General features: G+C 39.3%; 1 protein-coding gene across 3 annotated transcripts in view; it reads right to left on the minus strand.

The window, feature by feature from the left end:
• rassf7a (Ras association domain family member 7a) overlaps positions 1 to 13844 on the minus strand; it is a 31960-nt gene extending 18116 nt beyond the window's left edge. Inside the window, exon 1 of one of the 3 annotated variants that reach the window (XM_026919201.3) lies at positions 13726 to 13844. The gene's annotated coding sequence lies outside the window, so the exon portion shown is untranslated. Of the gene's footprint in view, positions 1 to 1570; positions 1958 to 9115; positions 9394 to 13725 lie in introns of those variants that run through there. The other 2 variants (XM_034307308.2, XM_026919203.3) reach the window with 2 other exon arrangements.
• Between the last annotated feature and the right edge of the window lie 2028 nt (positions 13845 to 15872).

The raw sequence follows: 15872 nt of genomic DNA on the forward strand, positions 1-15872 counted from the left end.
GGCTCAACGAGTCTTGCACTTTTCATTAAAACTAAATGCCTTTAAAATGCTGATGAGCTTTAAAGTAACATTCCAGCATTTTTCAACCCCCCCATTTTCATGGACATTTAAGCTCTAAGTCTATACAAATTTTCCTTTTGGAAAAATGGACTCCTTTTTCCATGGAAAGAATTCATGTGTTACCAATGCAGTCAAGATGCTGTAGCTCGAAGTAAACACAGGAGTGCCTAAATACTTAACTTCAAATATACAAAAATTGATTTTACTGTATTGCTTCTGTCTCATCCTAAAACATTTCCAGTTAGAGTGTAATAGCTGTGGTTTTAAATTTGCATTTTACAAATCAATAATTATTTCTTTAATTATTACTGATTACTGCCCTTAGACTTCCATTGCAAGCGAGTTGAAAATGCTGCCTTCAGTACTACAGCCAGGCTTGATGAGTGAAGCCTCTACTATTTTCTCACTGACAGATGATGAGGGTGGGCTGAATTTATACTTTAGCTCCCACAGAAGTGTTGCCTCATCTCTAATGGATGGCTCTGTGCTGAGACATGCTGTTCTCTGTCATACAGGCTGGACAGAGCAGACAGCCTGCACGTAACCTCTGTCATTCTCAGCTCACTTCAGTTTAGAAAGTACTGAAGAGCCCCAAATGGCCTGTCACCACCAGACTACTCATGAGAAGACCCTAGAGTACCAACCCCAGAGATCTGCTTCTGGCCTCATCTGTCTCTTACAGGTCTGCAGGAGCAGATCAGTCAAGTGTCCAACAGACTTGATTATTATTTACTCTGAAGGTTGCTAGAGCTCGCGATTCCTTAACGGCATGTCAAAATAGGCATTTGGTTAACTAAATGACAAGTTGCACTTGTACAAAAAAAGTAAGCTCACACACTCACACAACAAAACTTCAAAACGTTAAGCTCTAAGAGAAACAGATTGTCTAAATAGAAAGAGCTTATAAATGGATGGGGGGGGGTGGGGGATTCGGGGGCGATTACAGAATTACAAAAAAAACAGAATTACAAAAACAGAATAAAACAGTGACACTATACTTCCCAAGATTGCATAAGAAAACTAGTACACAATGAAGGTGTGAATAAACTTTTATAACCCAGTCCTAGACCTAATCCTAGTTAGCGGGCTCACACCACAGGCCAAGAAGAGATTAGAAGTGGACTGAAAATAAACAAAGTTCAGAGATGACACGACTGGCATCCATTATCTGTGACGTTTCCTTGATAAGTCAAAAGTTTGGCAAGGAATGTGACGATTACGATCAGCATTTGCTCTTCGTCAAATAAACCGTGCTCTGTCAGAATCTCTATCAGAGGTTCGTCATCTCATAGCCAGGTGTGTGAACACAGAGAGGCTCAGTGTGAAGCGAGTTTCACCCTGTCCTGCTTCCAGTCCCAACACATAACACTACCAACAGGTTGATAAAGCTAACTGACACGGCAAGCTGGAACTAACACACAAACACACCCATGCATGCATACACACACACACACACACACACACACACACACACACACACACACACACACAATCTTAAGCTGTCTCTTACCTTGTAAAAGAAAATGGATGATTTTTTTTTTTTGCAAAACTTCCACGGATGTCTGCACAGAGGAGCTGAGGCAGGTTGGAGTGAAGCAGATTAAAGTCCAGCGAAGGTGTGTGCTAGTTACGATCAGGCTGATTTTCAGGAGAGCCGCTAGCAGCAAGTTGTTCGGAAGGCTTGTGAAGAATGCAGCCCCCCTGTGTGTCCTCACAACGCCTCTCTCGGAGTGCACTTCCCACTCACGTCTGAAGCTGCTGATCCTTTCTCTCCCTCTCCATGCTTCAGTAAGCTCTGCTGACATTGCAGGTCCCTCCCTCTCTTCAGGTAGGAGGAGTGTCTTATTTCCACTTGCCTAGTTTCTGTGTCCTTCACACACTTTCTCTCTATTTCTCTCTCATTAACATATATGCAAAAAAAACACAAAATGCATAAGAATATAGTACCTTTACTCAATGGAAATAACTATTCTGATATTCCTCTAGCTGGGGAGACAGAGAGTGAGAGAGAGAGAGAGCGAGAGAGAGACAGAGTGAGAGTGAGAGAGAGAATTGTCATGACACACAGCTGACTGTGGGAGTTTTTTGTGGAGGCTTTGCTCCGGATGTTTCTGTTTCATATGCTTAACTGACTATGCAAACTGTTTCTCTCTCTCTCTCTCTCTCTCTCTCTATGCTATCTCTTTGCCCTTCTTATTCTCTTGTTCTCAGCTCTCTCTCTGTGTCTGTTTCTCTCTTTTTGGGCTGGAGAAATGACAATATGATATTGATATTGTGATATATTAACATTATGATACACTGTGTATAATCAGTCCTTTTATAACTCTATATCTATTCTATTTTTTATAACTCTATATCTATTCTATCAGTCCTTTTATAACTCTATATCTATTCTATTTTTTGCACCAATAGTTTCATTTTCCCATTTTTCCTTACTAAATACTTAAGTTTCACAAATAAGCTTCACTTATTTGTCGGCACCTTGTTAGCAAGCTAAATATTTTGCTACAGGTCCAAATGTGATAGTTGTAATCCTCATCTCTGTGTTTGTCTGACCCTCAGTCTCTCCCTCACTTGTTGGTATCTGTGCTAATAGTTCCCCACACATATGCTAATTCTTGCCTTTAATTCAGGTTTGGACTAATGACTTTGAGAAAGGAGTGTCCAACAAAACAGATGGAAACATGACCCTCTAAGGTGTGCTGAAACAAGATGCCCTAACAAGTTTAATATTTAAACATATGCACCTCTTACACACAAATCACAAACATCATACACAAGGACAGGACAGCTATACAGATGCAAACATCTGGTACACAAACAGACTGTGACTGACACACACACCCACACCCACACACACACACACACACACCCACACACACACAGTCTACTGAGACAGAAGTGATTGTTGGGAACAGGTCATTAGAAGAAGGCTAGACCTGTTTTCCATTAGCACTTCCTTCTCATTCTGTACACCCCAACAAACAGCACACACACACGCACACACACACGCACACACACACGCACACACACACGCACACACACACGCACACACACACGCACACACACACACGCACACGCACACTGCAGTCCATCACTGATGACTTCTCTTCCAGTTCTGCCTCTACATGTGAAGTCTAGCTGAACAAATGGCAGCATCGCTGTCATAGCCATAAAGCCAATAATAAAAAAAAAAAAGAGCTAAACACTAAAACACATTTATATTCCACTGCTTATACAAGAACAGAAAATGTAGCCTGAATAATACTGCAAAGCCAGAGCTTTTAAACATCATCTTTGTTTAGAATTGTCTTAAGTAAATACTAACGAAATTTAGGGGGGAAAAAAAAAACAATACAATACAATAAAGAAAAAGGCATTAGAAAAAGTCATTACTTTGGACTCACTGAAGTTTTAGGCTTGAGTCATATCCTCTGATTTTTTTTCCCACCAGGCAAAATAATTAAATATTCAGGTTAGAAATGCAAGTGACTTCACATTAGGAGAGTGAGAGTTGCAATGCAGAAATAATTTATTCATAAACTAACAAGGTCTGTAAACAAGCATGCTCTGTGTAACTGCTAAAAATAGCTAACTGCATTTATAAAATGTCCTTTAAAAATTCCAGACAATGCTCTGGGATTAAGACCAGCCCTTGTTGCTGTAAAATCAAATGATCAGTCAGACTCCTAGTTTATCCCTGGTTAAATTTCACAGTTGCCTCCAGGCATTCCTGGGAGTCATGGATTTAATCTCTCCTCCCCTACTGATACACCGTGAGACCCCCAAACTCAATGCTGGGATAAGACTACAGCTCTAATCTGTGTGATGTTAAAGATACCAGATTTTTCACAACTGCATGCTAACCGCTCCACTAAATTTCCTTTATTTGAAAAAAATGAACCTTAAGAAGAGAACTGTTTTCTCAAGAACCATGACTCACCACTTCTCATTAGCACACGACATTCCATTTACTGCTGCAGTGTAGGAAATATAGTAATGTTGTAATATTGTTTCTCATTCAGTTTTCATCCAGAAAATCTTACAGATATTCCCAAATGCAATGAAATATTACAATGTGGAAATAACGTGAACTTTTACAATGTGTCAATACATGCACATTTCCCCAATTTCTTTCACATATACATACTCTTTAGTGTACTGAATAGATCATAATAGACGATACGTGCTTTCTGATGTTTTTTTTTTTGTTTTTCGCACCATTCTGTGTAAACTCTAGAGAATGTTGTGTGTGAAATACCCAGAAGATCAGCAGTTTCTGAAATATTTAAATAGGCTCATCTGGCACCAGTAACCATGCCAAGGTAAAAGTGACTGAGATCACATTTTCCCCATTCTGATGATTGATGTGAACATTAGCTGAAGCTCTTGATATGAATCTGCATGAGTTTATGCATTACACTGCTGCCACATGACTGGCTGATTGGATAACTTGCATGAATAAGCAGGTGTACATGTATGCTAAAAAACTGTCCAGTGAGTACAAGTCAATATATTGACCTATTTTATGTCAATACATTATTCAATATATTTGAATATTTTAAATAATAAATACATATAGCATATACAATTTTAATTTCTGCCCAATACTAATTTCTTTTCTGTTTTTGTTTGTGTTTTAAATGTTACTGGCATGCTCTTCCTTTTCCATTACAACCACAACAAACTAGAAAGAATCACTTAACAGAAATACTAATATATTATGTAGTAATAGTCATATGCTTTTGTAAGCATTCTTAGTGCAGCCTAACGCAAAAGGCCAATTTTTACAAAGACCACCCTGTTGCAAGTGATCAGTAAACCCAAACCAGCAGGAACAGTGTAATGCAATACCATTTCCATAACGAGCCACCGTATCTGACACAGCTTATCTCACCTACTTTGAGCACAAAGAACATAACGGCAGACTGAATAGGAACCCTGTAATGCTTTCCTGACATCTCTGCAACAGACAATGTTTGCAGAACAAGACCATCCATGTCCATAATAGAAACAAATATTATACCTGTGCAGTGGCGGTTGAAGCAGGTGTCATAAGAGGAGCTTTGATAAATCGTACGTGTTTAAACCTGACCACAAATTTCACTCTGTAGAGAAAATGTCTCTGGGCGTCAAACAGCCAGGATTTTTACTGAGTGCACAGGTGTGCATTAAAGAATCCGCCCCAGACCTCCACTGCTATGTAGGCCAACAGCCTAAAGACATTAAAAAAAAAACAGCGAGCAAAACTAGGTTGTAAAATGGTGCTTATTTAGCAATGACATTATGACTAGTTAAGCATGTAAAGTAGGTGTTCTGGCAAAATGTCATACAATCTAGGCAACATGGTAATTAAATAAGTAAATCCAAGCTCAAAACTCAAAAATCCAAAACTCTTACGCATAAGCATGAGAGCAGGTTGGGCTTCAAAGCATTCTTACTTTTATCGACTTGTCTTTTACATCGATGTGAGGAAAGGACGAAAACAAGGTAGCGTCGTGTGATTGCTGTTTATGCTCAGGGCAGATAATTTTAGCTTCACTCTGTCATTATGGTCACAATGATAGCACTGCTGCGTAATGTTAAATTATACTGTGTTCTTTCAGAACAGCGTGCACTTTTCATTTTGCTTCCAAAACAAAGCACAGTGATAATATAAACCCTGGCTAAGCCTTAACAATGAAAGTTCAAAATTTCCTCTCTTGGCTAGAGGAGCAGACAGTCTTTTTAAGGCACAGCAGCAGACCACCGCATTTCACTTTGGGAATGTTATGTGGCATTTCTTTACACGCTAAGCAGATGGCTAGCCGGAAATTTCCAAAATAACATAAATTGCTCTGAATGTGAAGTTAAAAGAGAAGGTAAATATTTCAGAAGGGGTATTCTTGAAATATTTAGTACTAATAACAGGCTGCTGTTCTGACTGAGACTTTAATGTAATAAAGCTGTGTTAAAAATGGAAGCAAATTCGGTTAAAGTCACTGGAGCTGAGCATGAGGGCAGCTGGAATGTGTCAGTGGCCAGTCACGGTCAGACAGCTTTCATTCTTCTCAGCAGTGCAGTGGCACGGGTCAAACCAAGGGCACGAGAAGATGAAAAGAAGAGCAAGATGAGATGAGCAAACAAAAAAACATCCACAGCTCTCAACCCGTCATCCTGACATGGGCACACAGACACACACACATGCACACACAAACACACACTTATACAAACATGAGGCAGAATCCAAAGAAAAGAAAAATAATCCATTTTTTTTTTAAATCACATTTTTTCATTTTTTCTGTGAAACAGAAACAACCTACAGCACGAACATGACAAGTCTGTTCTTTTTGGCCTCTTTTTGTTCATAAATCTGGAGAAAAAAACTAAAAAGTTCCAATAAAGAACATGATAAAAATGTAGCAGCTAGCAGCTCTGGGCTGGAATAGCTGAGTCAGAGAGAGGACTGCATTTTCCCATGTTATTTATCTCTTGACCAAATTCTCTTTCTAGATAAAGAGACACTCACATTGGTTGTGAGATGAGTCAGAGAGTCTTGCTGGTAGATCGTATGCGTCTATGTGATAAAAAAAAAAAAAAGAAAGCTTTTCTAACAGACCGGAAGTGTTTTATAGAAAAGTGGCCTGTCAGGTGCAAGAAGTTCAGGGGTCATGAGGAACAAAAAGCAATGTAAACCCGCCTTCAAAGGATAAGCCTCTTCTATCCCATCTCTCTTACATTGGATCTCTCTCTCTCTCTCACACACACACACACACACACACACACACACACACACACACAGTCTCTATCTTGCACTTTTCTCTTTTTTCTTTTTCTCTAACACAAACAGAGACTCTTTTTTTTCTTCACTCAAGCACAAACAGACACAGCAGATATCCTGGGAGAACAATGACGCTTTCAAAAGCCTTCAGGTTCATCCTAACCTCCATCAAAGCTCTATGCTGACAGACATACAGCACTGACTAAAGCATAGCTTATCTTAACCATGACCAACTTCACTTTCCTTTCTTTCGTTATAAATCAGGTGCCATTTAGATTCTAAACTAAATACAAAGCCTGCATTACCAATAAATGCAAATAAATTGAATAAAGTGTGTACTTGAATTGCAGTAGAGTTGAATACACAGTAAGAGATCTTGGAGTGGGGTGGAAGTCAGGGTTTAGAGGGAGAAATTAATAATGAAAGAATGCTGATCTAAGTGATGGCTGATGGGTGGATTTGTGAAAGAGACAGTCCTTGGGGGCCATGAGACCTCAGGCACACTGCAGGCAGGAAATTCAGGACTTCTCAGCCAGCCAAAGATGACTTCATGCCAGTTACGTCTCAGGTTACTGCTCAGGTTTTAATAACAACTGGCTCGCACCCAAATATTCACATTTTAACTGATATTCTGTCTTGGTTTAAGTCTGGGCTACTTAAAGGTTAACTTTGAGAACTGGAAATTTTAATATGACCATGTCTGTAGCATTTTCTGCACATTTTCTTTATCCATAAAGCTTAGTGTTATTGGTTTTCTCAAAGGAAAATAGAGCAATTCTATCGCAGTTTATGTGTAGCTATGCCACAATCTTTAGTTGATCAAGAACATTAATAAGAACCTGTATGGTATTAATATCCTCTCATTCTCATAGTTGTTTAATAACTGTTGGAATAAAAACAGCTTAGTAAAGCATCTTTGGCCAGAAAAACAACTCAAAATTGCATCCATGACCAGAACAATGTTGGTTTGCAAGTGAGCATGATCGTTCTGGGTGACCAGCTAAACCAGCACCAGATCAGCAAAAACCAGCATCATGGGATTCATGCTTGTCTAAGCTGTTTTATCAGCAGAGCACAAAACCTACCTGAACTGTGGGAAAATATGGGTTCTTTATTCTGAGCTGTCATGAAAAGCACCTCGATCAATTAAGAGTCAGTTAAGAGACAAATAATAAAGATGTGAGTTCAAATAGTAGCAAGCAAACTCACTATTAGTTTGACAAAATCAACAACTTGACCAAACAATTTATTCAATAACCTTTTTTTTTTTTTTTTTTTTTTTTTTTTAAAGCAGAATGCATCACAGCATCTCACAGTGTGTTCCCACTAGAAAGTCTCTCGTGTTTAGGAACTAAAGTTTCTGGAGATAAATCACACTATAGGACTTGTCCAAAGAGTTCACAGGAGCTGACTGATTGAATTTATCGCTTTACTGCATCATACCTAATTTGCATAGAAACTAGAAAAATCTCAATCTAAAATGTCGCATGTTGCTCTGTCTCCGTGCCGCAGACGCCAAAAATCACAGCTCCATGTCGTGCACTTACGTAGAAAATGAAGAGTTGTCTAGGTTAGTGTGAACGCAGGGGGGGATTACATTTGGTCATTCATGCAAGCAAATTGAGATTCTGTTTTCCAGATTGTCTTCTCAACTGAAGCCTTCTGTTTTTATGTCGTAGATGCCTGTGTACTGCATATGTGAAAACTATTGGTGTTTGGCCCTACATACTGCACTAAATCAATCATCATGTCAACAAGTACCATAAAACTAAAGAGCCAAACATTTTCCTATATTTTTTCTACCCTTCTGGCTGTGAAACAGCATAAAGTTGGAGTTGTACCAAAAGTTGCAAGACACAATAAAGTGTCTAAAAACTGAGAGGGAAAAAGTTCAAGGCAGTCCATAATGCATACGTTTAAAAAAAAAAACAAAAAAAAACAAAACAAAACAGTACATAGCACAACATATTAGCATTTAATGTGTCAACAAGGTGAAAGTAACACATTAGGACACTGAAGTTAAGCTTCTTCAGTAAACACTCTGTCTTTACATCATTTGTCAGGACTGTCACGCACTTCTGAAGAAAATTCCACTTGTATTTGTTACCATGGTGACATGAGACAGGAACTTTCCAATACTTTCCATTATCCTTACTATGACCGAGGACGCTTTGAAGGGCTTGGTAAGAAATAATCAAAAACCTCTTTAAAAACCACTTGAGCCTCCAGCCACTATGGGACACAAACCTAAACACAAAATGTTATTCTTGCATTCAGTACTGAAGATCTACTCACCTCTATTAACTCTGTAGGAGGCAAAACATTTGTGTGATGAGACAAATCAGCTTAGAGGTGAATCTTTACCTAATAGAGTCGAGGGGGCACAAACTGTCGGCGAGACATAAAAATAAGGGGTTGGGGGTGCGGTGAAGTGGTGCCGCCATGCTCTGTTACCCAGGAGACCGATGCACTTTCAAAGACACTGGCCAATGACAAACATTGCCAATTGTTGAGACAAAAAGTCACATGACAGCAGGGCTGCTGTTCATGCTGCACAAAAAAAGGAGGAGGGGGGTGAGGAATGCAGGCCTGAGATAGTTACAAAAGAAACTCGAGTGAAGCAGCCCTCATGCCAAGCCCCTAACTTTGTCTTCTTTCTCTCCGTTTAGGGGCCTTTCCAACACGTGAGGTCTCCATTTTTGCCTCAATCCCACAAACCTAATTTTGGCTTCCTGTTTACAGGAACAGCTCCACCTTTGCATTTAAAAACCAGGCTAGACACTTTAAAAATACATTGAAGTGCAATGCCTTAAAGACAATGGGGTTGACATTTAATGATTTTGAGCTGAAAGAAAATACTGTGCAGGCTCAATGGCAAAAAAATAAATAAATAAATAAAAAAAAAATAAATAAGAAAGAAACGGTTTAACAGCTGTGTGCTTTCAATTTAGTGCCAGCTGTAATTCTGTAATTCAGACAATGTACATGGCAACAAAAATGTCAAACATGCTGAGAAGGTAGTCAGATTGTTTTCCTTAACCATTTCAAACCAAAGCATAAGTTTTTAGGATGTTTCCCACTACGCAATAATTGGTACTGATATTCATGTATCAGCAGTTAGAGATGGGTAGTACAGTCTAATCTTTAACATTATATACCACAGTGTGGAAATGTGACCTCTGCAGAACAAAAGCAGGAGGTCCTCTGGCTTCTGGTCTTTTCTGAGTTGGGGGTGTTCTCACAGTTGACACTGTTTTTAATGCTAATTTTAAATGTTGCATCCATGTTAAATGTTAAATCCAACCAGAATTTAATAGTAGTTATATTAAAGTGATTTGTCTCTGTCTAAGAACATTGTCACGGAAGTTGGAGTTGCTTAGGCCAGCATTCCTTAATTAAAGGAAACAGAAAAAAAGAAGAAAGTAAGGTTTTCTGACAGCTAGTTAGCGCAACATTAAAGTGTTTATTGTTTAAAATGCTGTGGTTAGTTGTTAAATGGGAAAAGTATGACAGAAAGTATATAAATGGCTAACCCTAAAACTCCTGTCCTTGTCCTACAAATTGTGTACCATTTCCTAGTGAGAAATCTCTCACTGTTCTCAGCTAAACCGAATACTCCTGATTCCCTCTTTTCCAGCAAAGTAACTGGCATTACTTCTAGCCAATCAGGTCCAACACCTGAAAAAGGCCAACTTTTGTTCAGTAAATGACGCTTACTCAGCAGCTTTGCAACAAGTAACATTTTAGGGCAAATACACAACTTGCCTTTATATAACTGCTTCAGTAATGTACAAACTGTGTGGAAATTTCAGTTCCTCCAGTGTCATAGGTCTATCAGTGTGCAGTATAATCATGAGGCCACGTTCTCTATATTCTCAGTCACGTGAGCATGACAGATAAATTAAAAAGTCTTTAACAAATGTATAATTTTTGCAAACATTTCATTTTTAAATTCTGCTATATGTAACAAGCAGGAAGAAGCAAGGAAAAAGCAAGGAAAAAGCCTATGAGGCTACAATAGCTCTGTGGGAACTGGGTGTAGATTTCAGAGAGGACATGTACCATCATCCAAAGTCGAAAGAAGAGTGCTAAAGGATTGAAGAAAGGGGTCACCCAAATGGACCGATGCCAAGTTCACAGAGTACAGTATACTCTGTGTGTGTTTGTGTGTGTGTGTGATTGTGAAGGGGATATCTGTGAATAAGTACGTGCCATCTCCAGCTGGTACACAAGTCTTTTTGTTCTCATTCTACATGGCCTCTGGACAAATGACTCAATGTGAAGGACTTTAGAGAAAGTGAGGGAGAAAAACATTATTTGATTTAAGCTTCCACATTACATTAACTAGACTAAATCAAATAAACATAATCAAGTTAATGATAAAAAAAAATCAATAACTACTGCCATATTAATATAGCTAGTTATTTCAATATAAAATTCATTAGATAAGCAATTCTGAGTAATGTGATATGATGACGCTGCTGAAGTCTCGATTCTGATTGGTCATAAGCTGTTGATTAATCTTCTTTAACAGGAGCTCTGACTGTAGCACTGGCTGTAATACTTATCACAGGTTTATATTAATGATCTCGTTCTAGTATTTTATCATTTCTGTTGTTACAGGTCATTCACAGGGACTTGACTGTATGTTGGATGCTCCACATAAACATATTAAAAAATTTGATTATATTACTCTTAAACTCAGTAATATAATGCTTAATGACTGATCCACATACCGACAGAAAAACATCACACTCTTAGTACTCAAAACTAAAGCAGGACATTTATGATCATACCATATGAGAAACGCTGCATCTCTGAAAACGCTTTATGGCCTTCATTAGCTTTAGGTCACTTGACTATATCAGTGTACATACATATATAGGGTTTATGACTGACAGAGGTTTCTTCGAACACAGTCCTATCTCCTTGTTAATGGTCACACCTACAGTGTCGACAGACTGCAGTAATAAGCGTGTGCTCCTAATGCATCAGCATGAGATAATGATTATGGAAACATAAGGACAAGTTGTAAAGTGATTACAGAGGAGCCTGTTTCATCACTTATATCACATTACACATATCACAAGTCCAAGCAGCCATCAAAATGACAAAAACACTGCATTGCCTGAATGAGGTCAAACATCAGCGGCATCATAACTCAAGCCGTGTGCTGCCCATCCTTCACTCCCCGACTCCTGCGTATTTACATGTTGTTATGGCTTCAGGACACAGATAGTCTGTGTGCATCGTTTTGCCTCTCTGTTCTCTTTAAGCCACACTAATCTTGTCCTACTGCTTACTCAGCACCTGGCACAACATCATGTAATAGAATACCACACACCAAACACCGTTCGATGCATCCGTCAGACGCGATACGTCCAGACAGAATTCATTATACCGTCAGCTCCAGAATTAATGGCACCCTTTCATCAAAAGGCAATACATGCAATAAGTGAAACTCTGAGTTTAAACATATATTTACCTTTACTTAAAGGAATTTTCTTGAGTAATCCAATTCTTCTTCAAACCACTTCCAAATTATTGGCACCCTACAATTAATCTTCAGTGAAGCCTTCCCTGTAGAGAATAACAGCAATGCCTAGCAGAATTCATTGTGCCACTCGAGCATATGGACCACTAGACACAAAACAGCCCCGAAGCATCAATGATTCACAACCATATTTTATGACATGGCCAAAACTGTTTCAGTCTCATCCCACGACAGCGCACAATTCCAGTGTTGTACTTGTTTTTTGGAGGAAAGATAAGTGCCGTGCAACGGAGTGGCGTCCAGTGTTTCTGGAATTGGCTCTGGATCCACCACAACACTGATCAGGATAAAGAGGTTACAGAAAGTGAGTGAGTAAGTAAGTGAGTGAGTAAGTAGTTTCACCAATTATATGACTGGAAAATGTGAATCATCGTGTGTAATGTTTATGCTGTACAATCGTTTTGGTCCATATGGACGGCCACGGTGGTGCAGACAGTAGAATTGCCCCCTCACAGCTCCAGAGTCTCCGGTTTGATCCTGAGCTCGGCTTACCTTCTGCATGGAGTTTCTGTGCATGCTGTCCCCGTGTCCACATGGGTTTCCTCTGCGTTCTGCGATTTCATCCCACCTCCCATAAACATGCCAGCAGGCGTGAACTTACTTTGTGTGCATGATGCCCTGTGATTGATTGGCATTCCATCCCGGCAGTATTCAGCATTCCTGGGATGGACTCCAGATCGACCATGACCAGGATAAAGTGGTTAGTGAATATGAATTAATTTTTGGTCTTTTGAAGGGTGCCAACAATTCTGGAGTTGACTGTAGGAGCTGGAGGGGGAGCTGCAGCTGAGGACTCTCTGTTCGTTCCCAGGCAACATAAACACCTTCAGTTCACACACACACACACACACACACACCAGACAGGACTCCCCCTCAAACAACTTCAGGTACTAAACAGTCTCAGATAGCAGGGTAAACCCTGTGAATACAGCAGAGGAGGAGGCAAGATAACTTGCCTTGAGTTCATAACGCAACTAGAGGGTATATTTGTATAATGTTATTCTAGCTAGCTGGGATTTTAACAGGTGCACTGCTGCAATTCGTGGCTAGCTAATGCGCTGGGGGAAAACACACACACACACACACACACACACAGAGCAGTGTCTCATGCCAAATTCAGCTTTCACGAAGTAAGCCGACATTTTCCTGGTGCAGCAGCTCGGTTTACAAACTGCCCAGTTATCGTTAGCACAGCAACAGCATTAATATCACTGCACGCTAATTCAGCTAACACATTCACTGTCGTTTTACACTCGAATGACTTCGATACAGGGGAGGAAGTACGAGCCTCTGGTGCCATTATGGTTCAATTTACAAGAAAAGCTGAAGTGAAATACGGCTGTGAACTTACCAACTTGCTCGTCCAGCCGTAGCACTTTTCCCCTCGGAGAGAAGAGACGCGCTGCTCTCAGCCACATCTAATGTAGTGAAGGGTAACACGCGCTGCCGGTTGCCATGGCACCTCTTAAAGGGGAAGCTTTTATTATATATTTACCGCCTGTGTGAGATACTTTTAAAGGAACTCTTCACACTAAAACACATGAAATATTTTTATATTGAAGTATTTGTAATGTTCTTAGAAATTGTGTTGATAATTTGTTGGTTGGTGCTGTATTTTTGTTATTCCTGTGAGAAGTTAGTGGTTGTGTCCCACTCTGACGTCACAGGGGTTCATGGCTAGTGCAGTTACAATGGCATTTAATAAAATAAAATAAAGTACACCACAGCTTGAATCAGATTAGTCAGAAAGTGTGCATTATTTTCGTATAACAGCACACGTTTTTCCGGGTGTTACATGAACGATAGCTTAATATTAATGCGCTTGTTTTAATATGTTATTGTTTCAATATAAACAGCTCATTCACAGGGATTTTGTGCAGTGGGCACTCCAAATAATCTAAGCCTAATAATAAACAGGTTTAAAAACTTTTATTCTTATAATCAGTGATGTGAAGTTTTTTGCTAGGAGCATTTATGGAAGGAGTCTCTGTTGTAAGCACTCTCAGTCTCGGTTATGCTTTCTGTTTTGTCTGTTTGCTTGGTAAAATGTGTGTTTGTGTGTGAGAGAGAGAGAGAGGGAATGACTATTTATCGCAGCTATAATGTAGGTGAGAACAGGAACTAACTTGTCTCTCGGGCGTTCCACAACAATATTTATAACTATAATCCGTTAGAATGTGCAATGTTTTGTTCATTAATAAATTAAACATTGTAATCATTGGTAAATCACTATAGTATAAGTAGAATAACACACTCCAGACCATGCAGTTATATGAAAATAATGCCCTTCGGGGGTAGCGGCACTCCGCTTTGTGCTGTGTCACTCCCTCCTGGTATGCATTATTTTGGTATAACAGCAAGGTCTGTCATGTGTTATTTCTTACTTAAACTATCTCAAACATTAGGGATAACAGTCAGTTTCTCTGTTAGCTTCTAAAAACAATAAAGGCCTCAGCATACTTTATGTAGAGAAATGTTCGGCTGGCTTTCATGAAAAATATTGTGGACGATGTAACTGTGGAGCAAACAGACATCACACAGAGGCTTCATTTGTTATATCATGCACATGGCAGCTCAGCAAACTCCTCAGACTCCTCACACTACATGACCAAGCCTGTGATTGGTTGTTAAAATACTTATTCCAAGATGGATGACTTTGAAGAACAGTCATCCTCTTCCTGTAGTCATGGAAACTGTCATAAAATTTTAATAGTGCCACCTGCAGTACTGGAGCAGTTGTTTATTCAACCCTCACAGATGTAAAAATGGTAAGGCCTTTAGAGCTTCTTTTTTCACTCACATTTTCCCAGCCACAGTGACAGTAATGAGAAAGCCAATGTAGAAATAGTGAAGACAGTAATAGTTGGACTCAAATTTCCAGAATGTAGAGCAGTTGCTCTGAGTTATGACTGAGACTCGGCTTGCCTTGTTACTGATCCATGAGTTTGTTTAGTGCAGTGGTGAGAGTGGTGGCTTGATGATGATTAGCATGAAGGTTGAAGCTGTTTAAGTGTACAGATGAGAAGGTGAGAAAGCTGTACAGAATAACTGAGTAAAACATGCTACATTGCTTGTAGAGATGAAGCAACGTCTATATCCCACTGGCAACACTAAAAGCAATTGAATGTTGAATGGCATTGTGGGTAATGTAGTAAACTTTAAACATTAGCCAGTGTTGATAAAAGACGTTTAAACATGATTATGCGGTGAAGTACAAAATAATCTGGGGAAAAGTGAATAATTGTAGAAACCTTAGCATTTAAAGTGACCTAACCACCCTTACACTGTTCAGAATTAATTAAAATGAATAGACCATTAATCTAATAATGCCTGAGTCAGATGTTTGTGTTCTGTGGACTGTGTTCACTGCTCTTTGTTCCACACATTACTTACTGTAATGATCATTTCTTTCACTTCAGTGTCCATATTAGCAGTCATGCGGATATTTGCTCTTTAGCTTAAGCGCCCTTGTGTAAAATGTGTGAAATAAGCACTAAT

Source organism: Pangasianodon hypophthalmus, chromosome 9 (genome assembly GCF_027358585.1).
Source record: "Pangasianodon hypophthalmus isolate fPanHyp1 chromosome 9, fPanHyp1.pri, whole genome shotgun sequence".
In the NCBI taxonomy this organism is placed as follows: domain Eukaryota; kingdom Metazoa; phylum Chordata; class Actinopteri; order Siluriformes; family Pangasiidae; genus Pangasianodon; species Pangasianodon hypophthalmus.